Raw genomic sequence first — 13,642 nt, forward strand, 5'->3', positions numbered from 1 at the left:
GAAGCAGTTCAAGCTTTCAGGAGGAAGTGAACTCTGGTGAGGTTCGCACCTTTTTGACAAAATAAAGATGTGATCATTTGATACCTGGTGCAAATAAGTGGTAAGAATTGGGCAAGCCATTAAAATGTAGGAAATAAAAACATGTTTATTGAAATATAACACAAGCATAAGGGCAGGTTACAGAGTTCCATGTTACAAATATTATCATCAATAGGACGAGTTCAGACGTTTGCAAAATCATAATATACATTTATTGTACACTTCTACAAAAACAAATATATCCAGTCAGTGAACCTCAGCCACTATTGGTGACGATTTGAGACTTCTGAAACCATCCTAGTATCAGCTTTCACACTTTGGGGAAAATTATGCTCTGCACCTGAGTTATTGTACATGTAGACTACCGGTGAAAAGTTTTAGAACACCTACTCATTCAAGTTTTTTTTTTTTTTTTAACTCTTTTCTACATTGTAGAGTAATAGTGAAGACATCAAAACTATGAAATAACACATATGGAATCATGTAGTAACCAAATAAGTGTTAAACAAATCAAAATATATTTTATATTTGAGATTCTTCAAATAGCCACCCTTTGCCTTGGTGACAGCTTTGCACACTCTTGGCATTCTCTCAACCAGCTTCTCCTGGAATGATTTTCAAACAGTCTTGAAGGAGTTCCCACAAATGCTGAGCAGTTGTTGGCTGCTTTTCCTTCACTCTGTGGTCCGACTCATCCCAAACCATCTCAATTTGGTAGAGGTGGGGGGATTGTGGAGGCCAGGTCATCTGATGCAGCACTCAATCACTCTCCTTCTTGGTCAAATAGCCCTTACACAGCCTGGAGGTGTGTTGGGTCATTGTCCTGTTGAAAAACAAATGATAGTCCCACTAAGCCCAAACCAGATGAGATGGCGTATTGCTGCAGAATGCTGTGGTAGCCATGCTGGTTAAGTGTGCCTTGAATTCTAAATAAATCACAGACAGTGTCACCAGCAAAGCATCCCCACACCATAACACCTCCTACTCCATGCTTTACGGTGGGAAATACACATGAGGAGATTGGAACCAAAAAATCTCAAATTTGGACTCCATACCAAAGGATAAATTTCCATCGGTCTAATGTCCATTACTCGTGTTTCTTGGCCCAAGCAAGTCTCTTCTTATTATTGGTGTCCTTTAGTAGTGGTTTCTTTGCAGCAATTTGACCATGAAGGCCTGATTCACACAGTTTATTCTGAACAGTTGATGTTGAGATGTGTCTATTACTTGAATTCTGTGAAGCATTTATTTGGGCTGCAATTTCTGAGACTAGTAACTCTAATGAACTTATCCTCTGTAGCAGAGGTGACTCTGGGTCTTCCATTCCTGTGGTGGTCCTCATGAGAGCCAGTTTCATCATAGCGCTTGATGGTTTTTGCGACTGCACTTGAAGAAACTTTCAAAGTTCTTGAAATGTTCCGTATTGACTGACCTTCATGACTTAAAGTAATTATGGACTGTCATTTCTCTTTGCTTATTTGAGCTGTTCTTGACATAATGTGGACATGGTCTTTTACCAAATAGGGCTATCTTCTGTATACCCCCCCTACCTTGTCACAACACAACTGATGGGCTCAAACACATAAATGAAGGAAAGAAATTCCACAAATTAACTTTTAAGAAGGCACACCTGTTAATTGAAATGCATTCCAGGTGACTACCTCATGAAGCTGGTTGAGAGAATGCCAAGAGTGTGCAAAGCTGTCATCAAGGCAAAGGGTGGCTATTTGAATAATCTCAATTATAAAACGTATTTTGATTTTTTAAACACTTTTTTGGTTACTACATGATTCCATGTGTTATTTCATAGTACTGATGTCTTAACTATTATTCTACAATGTAGAAAATATTAAAAATAAAGAAAAACCCTTGAATGAGTAGGTGTTCTAAAACTTTCGACCGGTAGTGTATATTAGGCAAAGCTAGGCCCCCGCAATGGCATCCTACAGTAAATGAGAATTGTACAAAATAGCCAGGTCAAAAGGACACAGTCAAGCTCAAAGTGGAGTTCAGAGGAGGGGTTTGGCTTAACTTAGAATGATGCTGATCACAGGAGGCTGCTTAGGGGAGGACGGCTCATAAAAATGGCTGGAATGGAGTGAATGGAATGGTATCCATGTTTTTGATGTGTTCAATAACATTCAATTTATTCCGTTCTAGCCATTGCTATGAGCCTGTTCTCCCTAATTAAGGTGCCACTGACCGCCTGTGATACTGATTGGAGGACTGCCACATCCTGTGTATATGACACATCAGAGTAGATGGTTTCTTCCTCTCTCTGTTCTCTCCTCTGTCTCCTGGGATTGGTACTCTTCTTGTCAGTGAACTTCAGGGCAGAGTAGTTCAGGCCATCATCGTCACTGTGGAGCTATGAGGATGAAACACAGACTCACTCAATTCAAACTCCAGGTCAAATCTAATGCTGTAGTCTTTTGCTTTAATACGCTTATCCAGTCTCACTCTTGATACAGCAATTCTGCTAACCTGTTGGTCAGATGTGTTGGCATGAAGCTTCCCATACTGGCTCTGCTGAAAAGGGGTCCCCACTAATAGATAAAAGATAAAATATTCAAAACACTGGAAACATACTATGTATGTCATATTTTCTGTTTCAAAATGAATTAGGCTTGTGAAATGAAAACAATGTCCAGAGTGGGATGTGGTAAAAGGAGAGCTAGCCTTCACCCTTCTTTTTGATCTATAACTATTATTACTATTACTATTAGCATGAACACTTTTACAGTACCTGCACAGTGTTCACATCGTGACCTCTTCATTCTCACAGAGGAAAATGTTGACAACCACACTCAGAATCACAGCAGTTGTCAGGCAAGATAGAATGATGACAAAAATAAGCTTAATCTGATCACCCAACAGGTCTGAAACTTAAAAAACAAATATACTTTTAAATGATTTTGTATTATTTATTCTCAAACACTTTTACACATAGACTGGAGTTGTTCGCTTCAAAGTTATATAAAGTGACGAAGCTCTACAGTGCATTAGGAAAGTATTCAGACCCCTTCCCTTTTTCCACATTTTGTTACGTTACAGCCTTATTCTAAAATAGATTCAATTATTTTTTTCCCTCATTGATCTTCACACAATACCCCATAATGACAAAGCGAAAACAGGCTTTTAGAAATTTTTGCAGAAATACCTTACTTGCTATGAGACTCGAAATTGAGCTCTGGAGCATCCTGTTTCCATTGATCATCCTTGAGATGTTTCTACAACTTGATTTGAGTCCACCTGTGGTAAATTCAATTGATTGGACTGAATTTGCAAAGGAATACACCTGTCATGTAAGAGCAAAAACCAAGCCATGAGGTAGAAGGACATTTCCATAGAGCTCCGAGACAGGATTGTGTCAAGGCACAGATCTGGGGAAGGCTACCAAAAAAATTCTGCAGCATTGAAGGTCCCCAAGAACACAGTGGCCTCCATCATTCTTAAATGAAAGAAGTTTGGAAGCAACAATACTCTTCCTTGAGCTGGCCGCTCGGCCAAACTGAGCAACCGGGGAAGAAGGGCCTTGGTCAGGGAGGTGACCAAGAAACCGATGGTCACTCTGACAGAGCTCCAGAGTTCCTCTGTGGAGTTTGGAGAACCTTCCAGAAGGACAGCCATCTCTGCAGCACTCCACCAATCAGGCCTTTATGGTATAGTGGACAGGCAGAAGCCACTCCTCAGTAAAAGGCACATGACAGCCCGTTTGGAGTTTGCAAAAAGGCACCTAAAGGACTCTCAGACCATGAGAAACAAGATTCTCTGGTCTGATAAAACCAAGATTGAACTCTTTGGCCTGAATGCCAAGCATCACGTCTGGAGGAAACCAGGCACCGCTCATCACCTGGCCAATACCATCCCTACGGTGAAGCATGGTGGTGGCAGCATCATGCTGTGGGGATGTTTTTCAGCGACTTGGACTGGAAGAATAGTCAGAATCGAGGGAAAGATGAACGGAGCAAAGTACAGAGAGATGCTCCAGAGCGCTCAGCACCTCAGACTGGGGTGAAGGCTTTCCTTCCAACAGGACAACGACCCTAAGCACACAGCCAAGACAATGCAGGAGTGGCTTCGGGACAAGTCTCTTAAGGTCCTTGAATGGCCCAGCCATAGCCCGGACTTAAAGCTGATCTAACATCATACCCAAGAAGACTCGAGGCTGTAATCGCTGCCAAAGGTGCTTCAAGAAAGTACTGAGTAAAGGGTCTGAATACTTAAACGTAATGTTTCAGATTTTTATTTCTAGAAACCTGTTTTTTCTTTGTCATTATGGGGTATTGTGTGTAGATTGATTTGTGAAAAAAAACAATTTAATCAACTTTAGAAAAAGGCTGTAACGTAACAAAATTTTAACAAAAAGTCAAGGGGTCTGAATACTTTTCGAATGCTATGTTCTCCTGAAACGGTCTCAGTCTGTATGTACAGTTCAATCACAGAGTCTCTTGGCTGGACAGACTCCGACACAGGCTGCTGAAGAGAGTTACAGAGTAAGATCATGGTGTGTAAATTGAATTTTCCTGCTATATTTTTTTATCGGCAGATTCTAAAGTTTATGGTGCAAAATGAAAATCCAAAATCTGCTTGAACCAAGCAACACAGGTCACCATATCAGATGGACAAAAGCAAGGGAGAGACACACTACCTCCCATCTCAGTACAAATCCCAGGGTCTGGTTGAACAATGTCCATAGTCAATGCACAAACTGTAAAAATATCAACATAAAACGGATCAAAAATCATTTCTACCCATTATAGAGACAGTACATCTCATTATACATTTCATATTCATACTACAATTAATTTAAATGGATTCAAAACACTATGGCATGAAATGATTTGAAAAAGCATCCATATTTAAAATTCTTACTTACCGAAGTTGGCGTAAAACAAAAACATTGTCCAATGTCTAATCATCATTGTAATGTCAATCCTTTCTGCACTGTATAGTCATAGTGTGAGGTTCTGACAACAGGGCACCTCTTTTATGATGAAACTTTACATATAGCCTTTATACAGCGTAGGAGGGAACACTGAACTGAGAGACTCTATTGGCTGTCTGAACAGGAATAAAAGCTACAGTCTAGCAAGTCTGTTTACAGTAGTTTGAGCAGCATGAACAGACTTTTAAAGAAGACAATCAAGTCAGAGTTATTAGATCAAGCTTATTAAATATTGGCTTGATAAACTGCTTATTTGTTTGGGAAATTAAACTTATTAAGATCATTTCTCTTTTGATGTTTGGACCAACAGTGAAGGATCATATTCCCCTCTCTAGTGCCTCTGATACTGAACCCAACCCAGCCTAGCCCTGAGGTTAAAATAGTTCATAGTGTAGTAAGTTTCTCCCCCACAGCACACAACCTGCATTATTGGCTCTTGGTTTTCATCTTAGGCCTCCAACATGAAATAGAAATATTAGTTTTGGCAATGGAATGGCCTAATAATTTAAGACCTTTTTTGGTTACCAATGCCATTTTTAAACACAGCATAGCTATTTTCTTGCCCTTTTTTATGTCAGCCAATATCCTCTAATTAACATCAGTAGTGCCACTGCACTGTACATGTCCCTTACAGTGAGGGAAAAAAGTATTTGATCCCCTGCTGATTTTGTACGTTTGCCCACTGACAAAGACATGATCAGTCTATAATTTTAATGGTAGGTTTATTTGAACAGTGAGAGACAGAATAACAACAAAAAATCCAGAAAAACGCATGTCAAAGATGTTATAAATTGATTTGCATTTTAATGAGGGAAATAAGTATTTGACCCCTCTGCAAAACATGACTTAGTACTTGGTGGCAAAACCCTTGTTGGCAATCACAGAGGTCAGAAGTTTCTTGTAGTTGGCCACCAGGTTTGCACACATCTCAGGAGGGATTTTGTCCCACTCCTCTTTGCAGATCTTCTCCAAGTCCTTAAGGTTTCAAGGCTGACGTTTGGCAACTCGAACCTTCAGCTCCCTCCACAGATTTTCTATGGGATTAAGGTCTGGAGACTGGCTAGGCCACTCCAGGACCTTAATGTGCTTCTTCTTGAGCCACTCCTTTGTTGCCTTGGCCGTGTGTTTTGATAAAATTACATCAAATCACGTTATATCTACAGTAGCTTTGATTGGACTGATCATGTCAACATCATACTTTCAAAATCTTAGCCAGCAAGCTAGCAGTCATCATCATGAATCATCAAGTCGACAATCTACTGGCAAATCCTTTTCATATGAAGAGAAATTATGAAGAGAAATTATAGATCAAACGTATCAGTGCTCATTGGCCATTGGATATAAACATTACACAACAAGTTGGAAATCGCAAATTCAACAATGTTGTGTATGTGTGGTCCAAGTCTGGGTTTAAGGGTCTCTTTTCCAACCTTAAAAGGATAAACATTCAACATTGGCCATGCTGTTAATCCAGCATGATTTATGCCGCTTTCAAAACAACTGGATACTCGGAACTGGGAAATCTTGGAAAAAAACTAGCTCCGACTGGGAAAATACGTTTTGAACGACCATCCAACTCGGAATTCCAAGTCGGGAACTTGGGCCTCTTTCTAGAGCTCTGACCTGAAGATCACTGGCGTCATTATTCGACCTTTATGTTTTCTGAGTTCCCAGTTGTATTGAAAGCACCATAAATCCAGGTAATGCCAGACTTTGATGACAAAGTTAGATGACAACATTTGCCAGCAACAAGGACCGCCGCGCAATCTTCCTGTTCGAATGAGCACAGCAAGGTGAGTCCAAAAATGTATTGTATGCAGCTGCATAAATTTTGTAATATGCCAGTGAGATATGTTTACAGTAGCTAAGAAAGTAATACTACGTTTATGTTGTGTAGTAAGCTGTTAGTAGCCCATGTGCATTACATTAATAATTTGGTCCCTTTCCCCCTCATAACTTAGCCTACTGTTCTGACTTGGTGGTGCACATGTAGCCTATAGCCTGTTTTAGAGAAATGTAATAATTTAATATTGTATGAGCTTTCATTGTCTGCTTATATGCCCCCTTTATTTATCCTTCGGTTCTGACTTGGCCCATGTTCTGAATTCTGTCGCTGTACATTTCAAAAGTGCTGAAATAATAGTTATACATCCAAGGTCGCCCATTAATGTCTTCATCGAAATTACGGATTGCCTCTTATCCGCTCGTCGTCCCCTCATGCCATAGTTTGTACATCTCAATTGTCAGTAGAAACCACACTTGTTTAAGCAAGTCAGCCATATCAGCTATTTTTTTTTTAAAGGCAGTAAATGAGGCTGAATGAACTGTTTCGCTGCCAGACAAGTCTCCGCTGATAGCCAGGTGTAACATTGGTAAGATGTTGGGACTGCTGTTGGGACTCTGCTGTCTGGACAGCTTTATGTAGGCCCTAACAGTTAGTGGGCACTGTTTGTCACCGTTATAGTCCAATTCATGTATTGTTTAGTGTTGTGTTGTGGCTTTGCAGCCATGCATCAGTTTGACCCCGCCAAGATTGACATGCTAAAATCGCAACTGTAGACTACACTTTAACAATGGGGTAAAAGGTGATTGGTTCAACTGGACCGCATCATTTTTGTTGATGCCTCATTCAAACAACCATTGGTCTTGTATTGTACCATGACTCAGACAGGAGCTGCTATTGATTGGTCTTGCAAGAAATTGTGGTTTGTGATTTTCTCACATTCATTCTCTCTGGACAGACCTGTGTGAAATAGTATTTTCTATTTCTATTGAGCTATTTCTTGTTTCCTCACACACTTACTTTAGTTGCAATTGATGGACCAGTCATGCTTAACCATGTGTACCTAAATTAACAAATACTATTTGGACCAGCATTGAACAGTTAGCTACAGTACTCCAGATGACATAGGAGGACTGTTTTCCATAGAACATATGTACAAGGGTGAACATAGGTGGGGTAAACACCTACAGAATGAAACAAGTACATGTTATGTCAGTCTTATTCCTTGTATATCATTCACAGAAACATTCACTATGTGTAACACCTGAGAGTGCATACATGATTGGACACCACAGCCAACCAGCTAATGTGACACACTTTATCTAGTCTGTTTTACTCTGTGGTTAGTATGGTTCTGAAAGGAAGCAATCTAGCAGAAGGAGGATCCTCCTCTATTGGTCTCCTTCTCACAGAGCACCCTGCAGTAGTCTTTGTGTTTCACAAGGCATGTCTGTTTGAGAATGTACTGAAAGTTCTCCCATCACATCATCACAAAATGGCCCCTCCCCCTGGACCACAACTTAGACTAGATGGTGTTGCATCACACATGAGATGCTTAACTCAGAGGGTTGAAAGAGGGTTCATTAGCAGTCATTTGTGGTTTGTAGCTGATTTCAGATAACTACATATACAGTACATTGCAGTCAGTTGAATAAATAACTGTTTTGCTGTGGCTGTAAGATGTCAGGGGCAACATGAACAACAAGTAAAGATAAATAATAATAATATGCCATTTAGCAGACGCTTTTATCCAAAGCGACTTACAGTCGTGCGTGCATAAATTTTTTGTGTATGGGTGGTCCCGGGGATCGAACCCACTACCTTACAAGCGCCGTGCTCTACCAGCTGAGCTACAGAGGACCACATAGATAGTGAGAACAACAGTGACACCACATAGACATCCTTCTGAAAACCACATAGAGACACAGAGACACAGAGAGCAGGTAGGAGGTCCTGTGTGCACAAAGCCAGCAGGCCAGAAGACCAAAGCATAGATATGGCCTTATCTCGGGCTTACAGAAGACTGCAGAGTATCTGTGAACTTGTTCACTGTGTGGGGGTGGGTCTTGCTATCAACACAACTAAAAGAATACAACACATTACAGAGGAGAGATGACGTGAATAAAAAGGTTGTGTCCGTTAATTATGCAGCTACGACCTGGAACTCAATAAAAAAAAAACTACATTTAAACAGATGAGTCATTGTCTTCGTCATGTAGAGATCACACTGCTACCAGTTCTATTTTGAGTGATGCTGTGGCTCTTCCTGGTAACATCCAAATAGCTTATTGGATGTTAGCAGTAATGATCTAGTGATGTAGAATGCCTGGCCTGTTAGATGCATGTGAATCTATGATGCTGAAATGGGTTTATAACATCTTATTGATTTGTAATAAGCATGTAATAACTATATTTCCTTGTTATAGATTCTTAACAGCCACACATTGTGTTTGTTGGGCACTTGTTTGACAGCTATTTCGGCTACACACAAACTATCACAGGAAAGTACGTTTTCAACGATTCAACAATTTGAACATTTTCACAACTTCTTAAAGTTGCTGCAACTCTAATTGGAAAGCAGTCAGAGGGACTTCCATATACACTGCTGCTCCTATTGAAAGATAAATGAATTGCAGTCCTGCAAGGTGGACTTATACCTTCACATTTTGTCAATAGTTTGTGAAAACTGCTCAGTCACAATGTGTAGTCATATCTGAAATCAGTCTCAACAATATAAATTCTGTTCAAAGTATATTCGCTAGGATGTTTATTTTTCCTTCAAGGCTTTCCTCATGAAGAGAGTGAGTTGTGCTCTTAGTGACATGGTTGTTTGTGGTTTAGATGCACTGAGGTGTGCGTAGAGAGCGCGTTGTGAGGACTGAAGGTCATTGCTGGGGATTTAGGACATTCAGAACACCACAGAGATGTTTTCAGGATCCAGCTAAAAAAGAGTTTGAGACAAACTAAAACACTAGTCAATAGATGTATATTTACAGTGCGTTATGCAAACAAAAAGAGCTTTGTTACATTGAGCACAAGCCTAATATGATTGTTGCAAACTGAATCTGTGGGTGAAATTTAAGAACAGAGAAAAATATGAATGCCTCTATATGAAAGCAGATGAATGTTTTATTGGATCTAAAATGCAGTTTTTTTTTTAACAGGAGATTGACAGAATACAAGTAATTGTAACGCACAATGAAAAAGACATAGTTTTACATATAGTATAGAAAACACAAAATCAATGCAAGTTATTAGAGAGCAAAAATTGACGTTTCAGTCCATGTTTTGGCACCTCACCCCAGAATACACAGTGTCTCTCTCCATGACGCTCCTCTGTCTCTGGGTCTTTGGCTTCTTGTGGATGACATTCAGAGCAGCGTAATGGACCGACGTGAGTGTGTCATCATCTTCTTGATCCTAAGAGGAATAGCAAAACAAATTCCAAAGACATCAGGAAATTACCTGGTATTTTGATAGAAGGACCTGTTTACAGTGTATATCTTTATGGTCTGCATACCTGATTATGAGAACTGGGGACTGCCGGACCACTTGACTGAGTGTGCGTTCCTTTTAGACAAACACATGGTGGAATCATCATCATCATCATCATCATACATTGAATTAACCCAGTTTCATGACTAAAACATGTAATGTATACTGCACCAACAGTTTAAGCATATATTGTGGCAATGATAACACTTACCTCTACACAGCAGAGAGGTTTTCTTGGTCATCTTATACAAAACACAACCAAGGACAATGATGAGGATGACAAAAAGAGCCAACACTACACCCAGACAGTACACCAAGAGAACATGGTCCTCCTTACAACCATCTGTAGAAATACAGACAGTGATAGAGAAAATTCAGGACATTTTGTTCAACCAGGCATACAATTTATTCACAGCAATGTGAAAGAATGTTAGACATTTTCAGAAATGTCAGAAATATCACTAACGGTCAATGTTCAGCTTGGTCCCGTTGCCAAACAGTATCTCCCCACATGAGGCCACAGCACAGTAGTAAGTCCCAGCATCAGAGAGGCTGAGGTTCCTCTTGGGGAGGTTGTAGACACAGCTCTGTGTAGGAGACCCAGCATCATGGCTCCTCTCACACTGATCACTCCTGTCTCAATTGGTGTAAATATTCCTAGATGGGATACTCCTGAGCCATGTCTGAACCAATAGACACTGTGTTCTCCTGCACAGGTCTCAGTGTGTATTGTACAGTTCAGAGTAACAGAGTCACCTGGCTGGACTGACTCAGACACAGACTGCTGAAGCACAGACATGCTGTTGGAATCTGAACCTGAAGAGAGAGCCGGAGTAAGATCACAGTGTGTAAATTGTATTGGCCTGGTATTTTCATTTAGCGCCAAATTCTAAAGTATATAAATTTGATGGTGCAAAATTTAAAATCCAAAATTAGGGAAGGAAGTTAAGTTACCTTTGACAATCAAAACAGTTCCTTCTCCAAATTTGACTTCACCCACTTCCACAGCACCACAGTAGTAAGTAGCAGAGTCCCCTGACTCTGTCATGGAGATGGTCAGGTTACAGCTGTCAACTCCTCTCTTCACACTCAGATGTTTAGTCTCAGTGAAATCCTTGGTAAAGTTGTTGAAGTAAAAATCTTGTCCACTGTAAAGTGTCGATGTCATGAGAAGGGGTTTCTGTCCAAAAGTCTGCTTGAACCAAGCAACATTGGTATTCACATCAGTTGGCCAAAAGCAAGTGATGTTCACACTAGCTCCACGGTGAGTAACCATCACTGGATTTGGTTGAACAATGTCCTTGGTTAATGCAGAAACTCTCAACGCAAACAAACAATATTTATCAAAGATCAAGGTAAAGACTGAAAACCATCGAAAATACTTGCTACAAAGTAATTCAAATGGATTCTAAAAGCCAAAAATATGTATATTGTTTTAAAGGATCTAAATTAAAATTCTTACCAGAGTTGGCATAAAACAAAAAGATTGCACAATGTCTGATCATCATTGTAACGTCGATCCTTTCTGCACTGTATAGATGTAGGGTCTGACAACGGGGCACATTTTATATTTATATGTGATACTTATATATGACACTTTACATAGTGTCAGGCTGACATGTATGCGCTAACGAAGTCAAGCGCAGGACACCGAGCTACTGGCAGACGTACTTTACTGAACACAGTATAGAAAGTACAAAACCAAAATACCTCCTAACAGGGAGGAAACAATACTAGCACACAACAGCTTGCCGACCTCACGAAAAACATTCACACACAATAAACTATGAGAGACAGGGGTATTTAAAGGGAATACAATGCAACATAATAGGAAACAGGTGTAAACAATAAAGACCAAACAAGACAAACACCGAAACATAGATCGGTAACAGCTAGTACTCCGGGGACGACGACAGCCCGAAGCCTGCCCGAGCAAGGAGGAGGAGCAGCCTCGGCTGAATCCGTGACAGTACCCCCCCTTGACGACCCCCCCTTGGGGACGGCCAGGAGGACGCGGAGCAGGGCGAGTCGGATGACTCCGGTGGAAATCCCTCAACATGGAGAGATCTAGGACGTCCCTCCTAGGGACCCAGACCGTTCCTCCGGACCGTACCCCTCCCACTCCACGAGATACTGCAGGCCTCCCATCCAATGCCTCGAATCCAAGATGGAACGGACTGAGTACGCCGGAGCCCCCTCGATGTCCAGTGGGGGCAGCGGAACCTCTCGTACCTCATTCTCCTGGAGTGGACCAGCTACTACCGGCCTGAGGAGAGACACATGGAACGAGGGGTTAATGTGGTAATTAATGGGCAGTTGTAACCTATAACATACCTCGTTCAATCTCCTCAGGACTTTAAATGGCCCCACAAACCGCCAACCCAGCTTCCGGCAGGGCAGGCGAAGGGGCAGGTTTCGGGTCGAGAGCCAGACCCGATCTCCCGGAGCATACACCGGAGCCTCACTGCGGTGGCGATCGGCGCTCGCCTTTTGCCGCCTGATAGCCCGTTGCAGATGGACATGCGCAGCGTTCCAGGTTTCTTCCGAGCGCCGAAACCACTCGTCCACCGCAGGGGCTTCGATCTGTCTCTGATGCGAAGGTGCCAGGGCCGGCTGATAACCTAGCACACACTGAAAAGGCATAAGGTTAGTGGAGGAGTGGCGGAGTGAGTTTTGGGCTATCTCTGCCCAGGGGATATATCCCGACCACTCCCCCTGCCGGTCCTGGCAATAGGACCTCAGAAACCTACCTACATCTTGGTTCACTCTCTCCACCTGCCCATTACTCTCGTGGTGAAAACCTGAGGTAAGGCTAATCGAGACCCCCAGATGTTCCATAAATGCCCTCCAGACTCTAGAGGTGAACTGGGGACCCCGATCAAACACTATATCCTCAGGTACCCCGTAGTGCCTGAAGACGTGTGTAAACAGGGCGTCAGCAGTTTGTAGGGCTGTAGGGAAACCTGGCATAGGAATGAGACGGCAGGCCTTCGAAATCACGAACGACCAAGATCGTCGTGTTCCCCTGGGAGGGGGGAAGGTCCGTGACAAAGTCCACCGATAGGTGAGACCACGGCCGTTGTGGAACGGGTAGGGGTTGTAACTTCCCTCTGGGCAGGTGTCTAGGCGCCTTACACTGGGCGCACACCGAGCAGGAGGAAACATAAACCCTCACGTCCTTAAAGTGGGCCACCAGTACTTCCCACTAAGGCAGTGCACTGTCCGACCAATACCAGGATGACCAGAGGAGGGTGACATGTGAGGCCAATATATCAATCGATCACGAACCTCGAGCGGCACGTACTTCCGACCCTCTGGACACTGTGGGGGAGTAGGATCGGTACGTAACGCCTGTTCGATGTCCGCATCAACCTCCC

The 13,642-nt window shown here is 42.0% G+C and overlaps 1 pseudogene across 1 annotated transcript; it reads right to left on the bottom strand.

Annotated features, from left to right (window-relative positions):
• Positions 1 to 1,961: 1,961 nt before the first annotated feature.
• On the bottom strand, positions 1,962 to 11,541 carry LOC311112965 (annotated as a pseudogene). Its single transcript has 9 exons — positions 11,220 to 11,541; positions 10,732 to 11,081; positions 10,477 to 10,608; positions 10,291 to 10,340; positions 10,066 to 10,190; positions 8,788 to 8,851; positions 8,625 to 8,675; positions 2,243 to 2,407; positions 1,962 to 1,982 (listed from the first exon to the last, which is right to left on the bottom strand). The product of its transcript is annotated as an uncharacterized misc_RNA (transcript).
• Positions 11,542 to 13,642: the final 2,101 nt, after the last annotated feature.

This window comes from Coregonus lavaretus (genome assembly GCF_964263955.1).
Source record: "Coregonus lavaretus genome assembly, chromosome: 39".
Lineage (NCBI taxonomy): Eukaryota > Metazoa > Chordata > Actinopteri > Salmoniformes > Salmonidae > Coregonus > Coregonus lavaretus.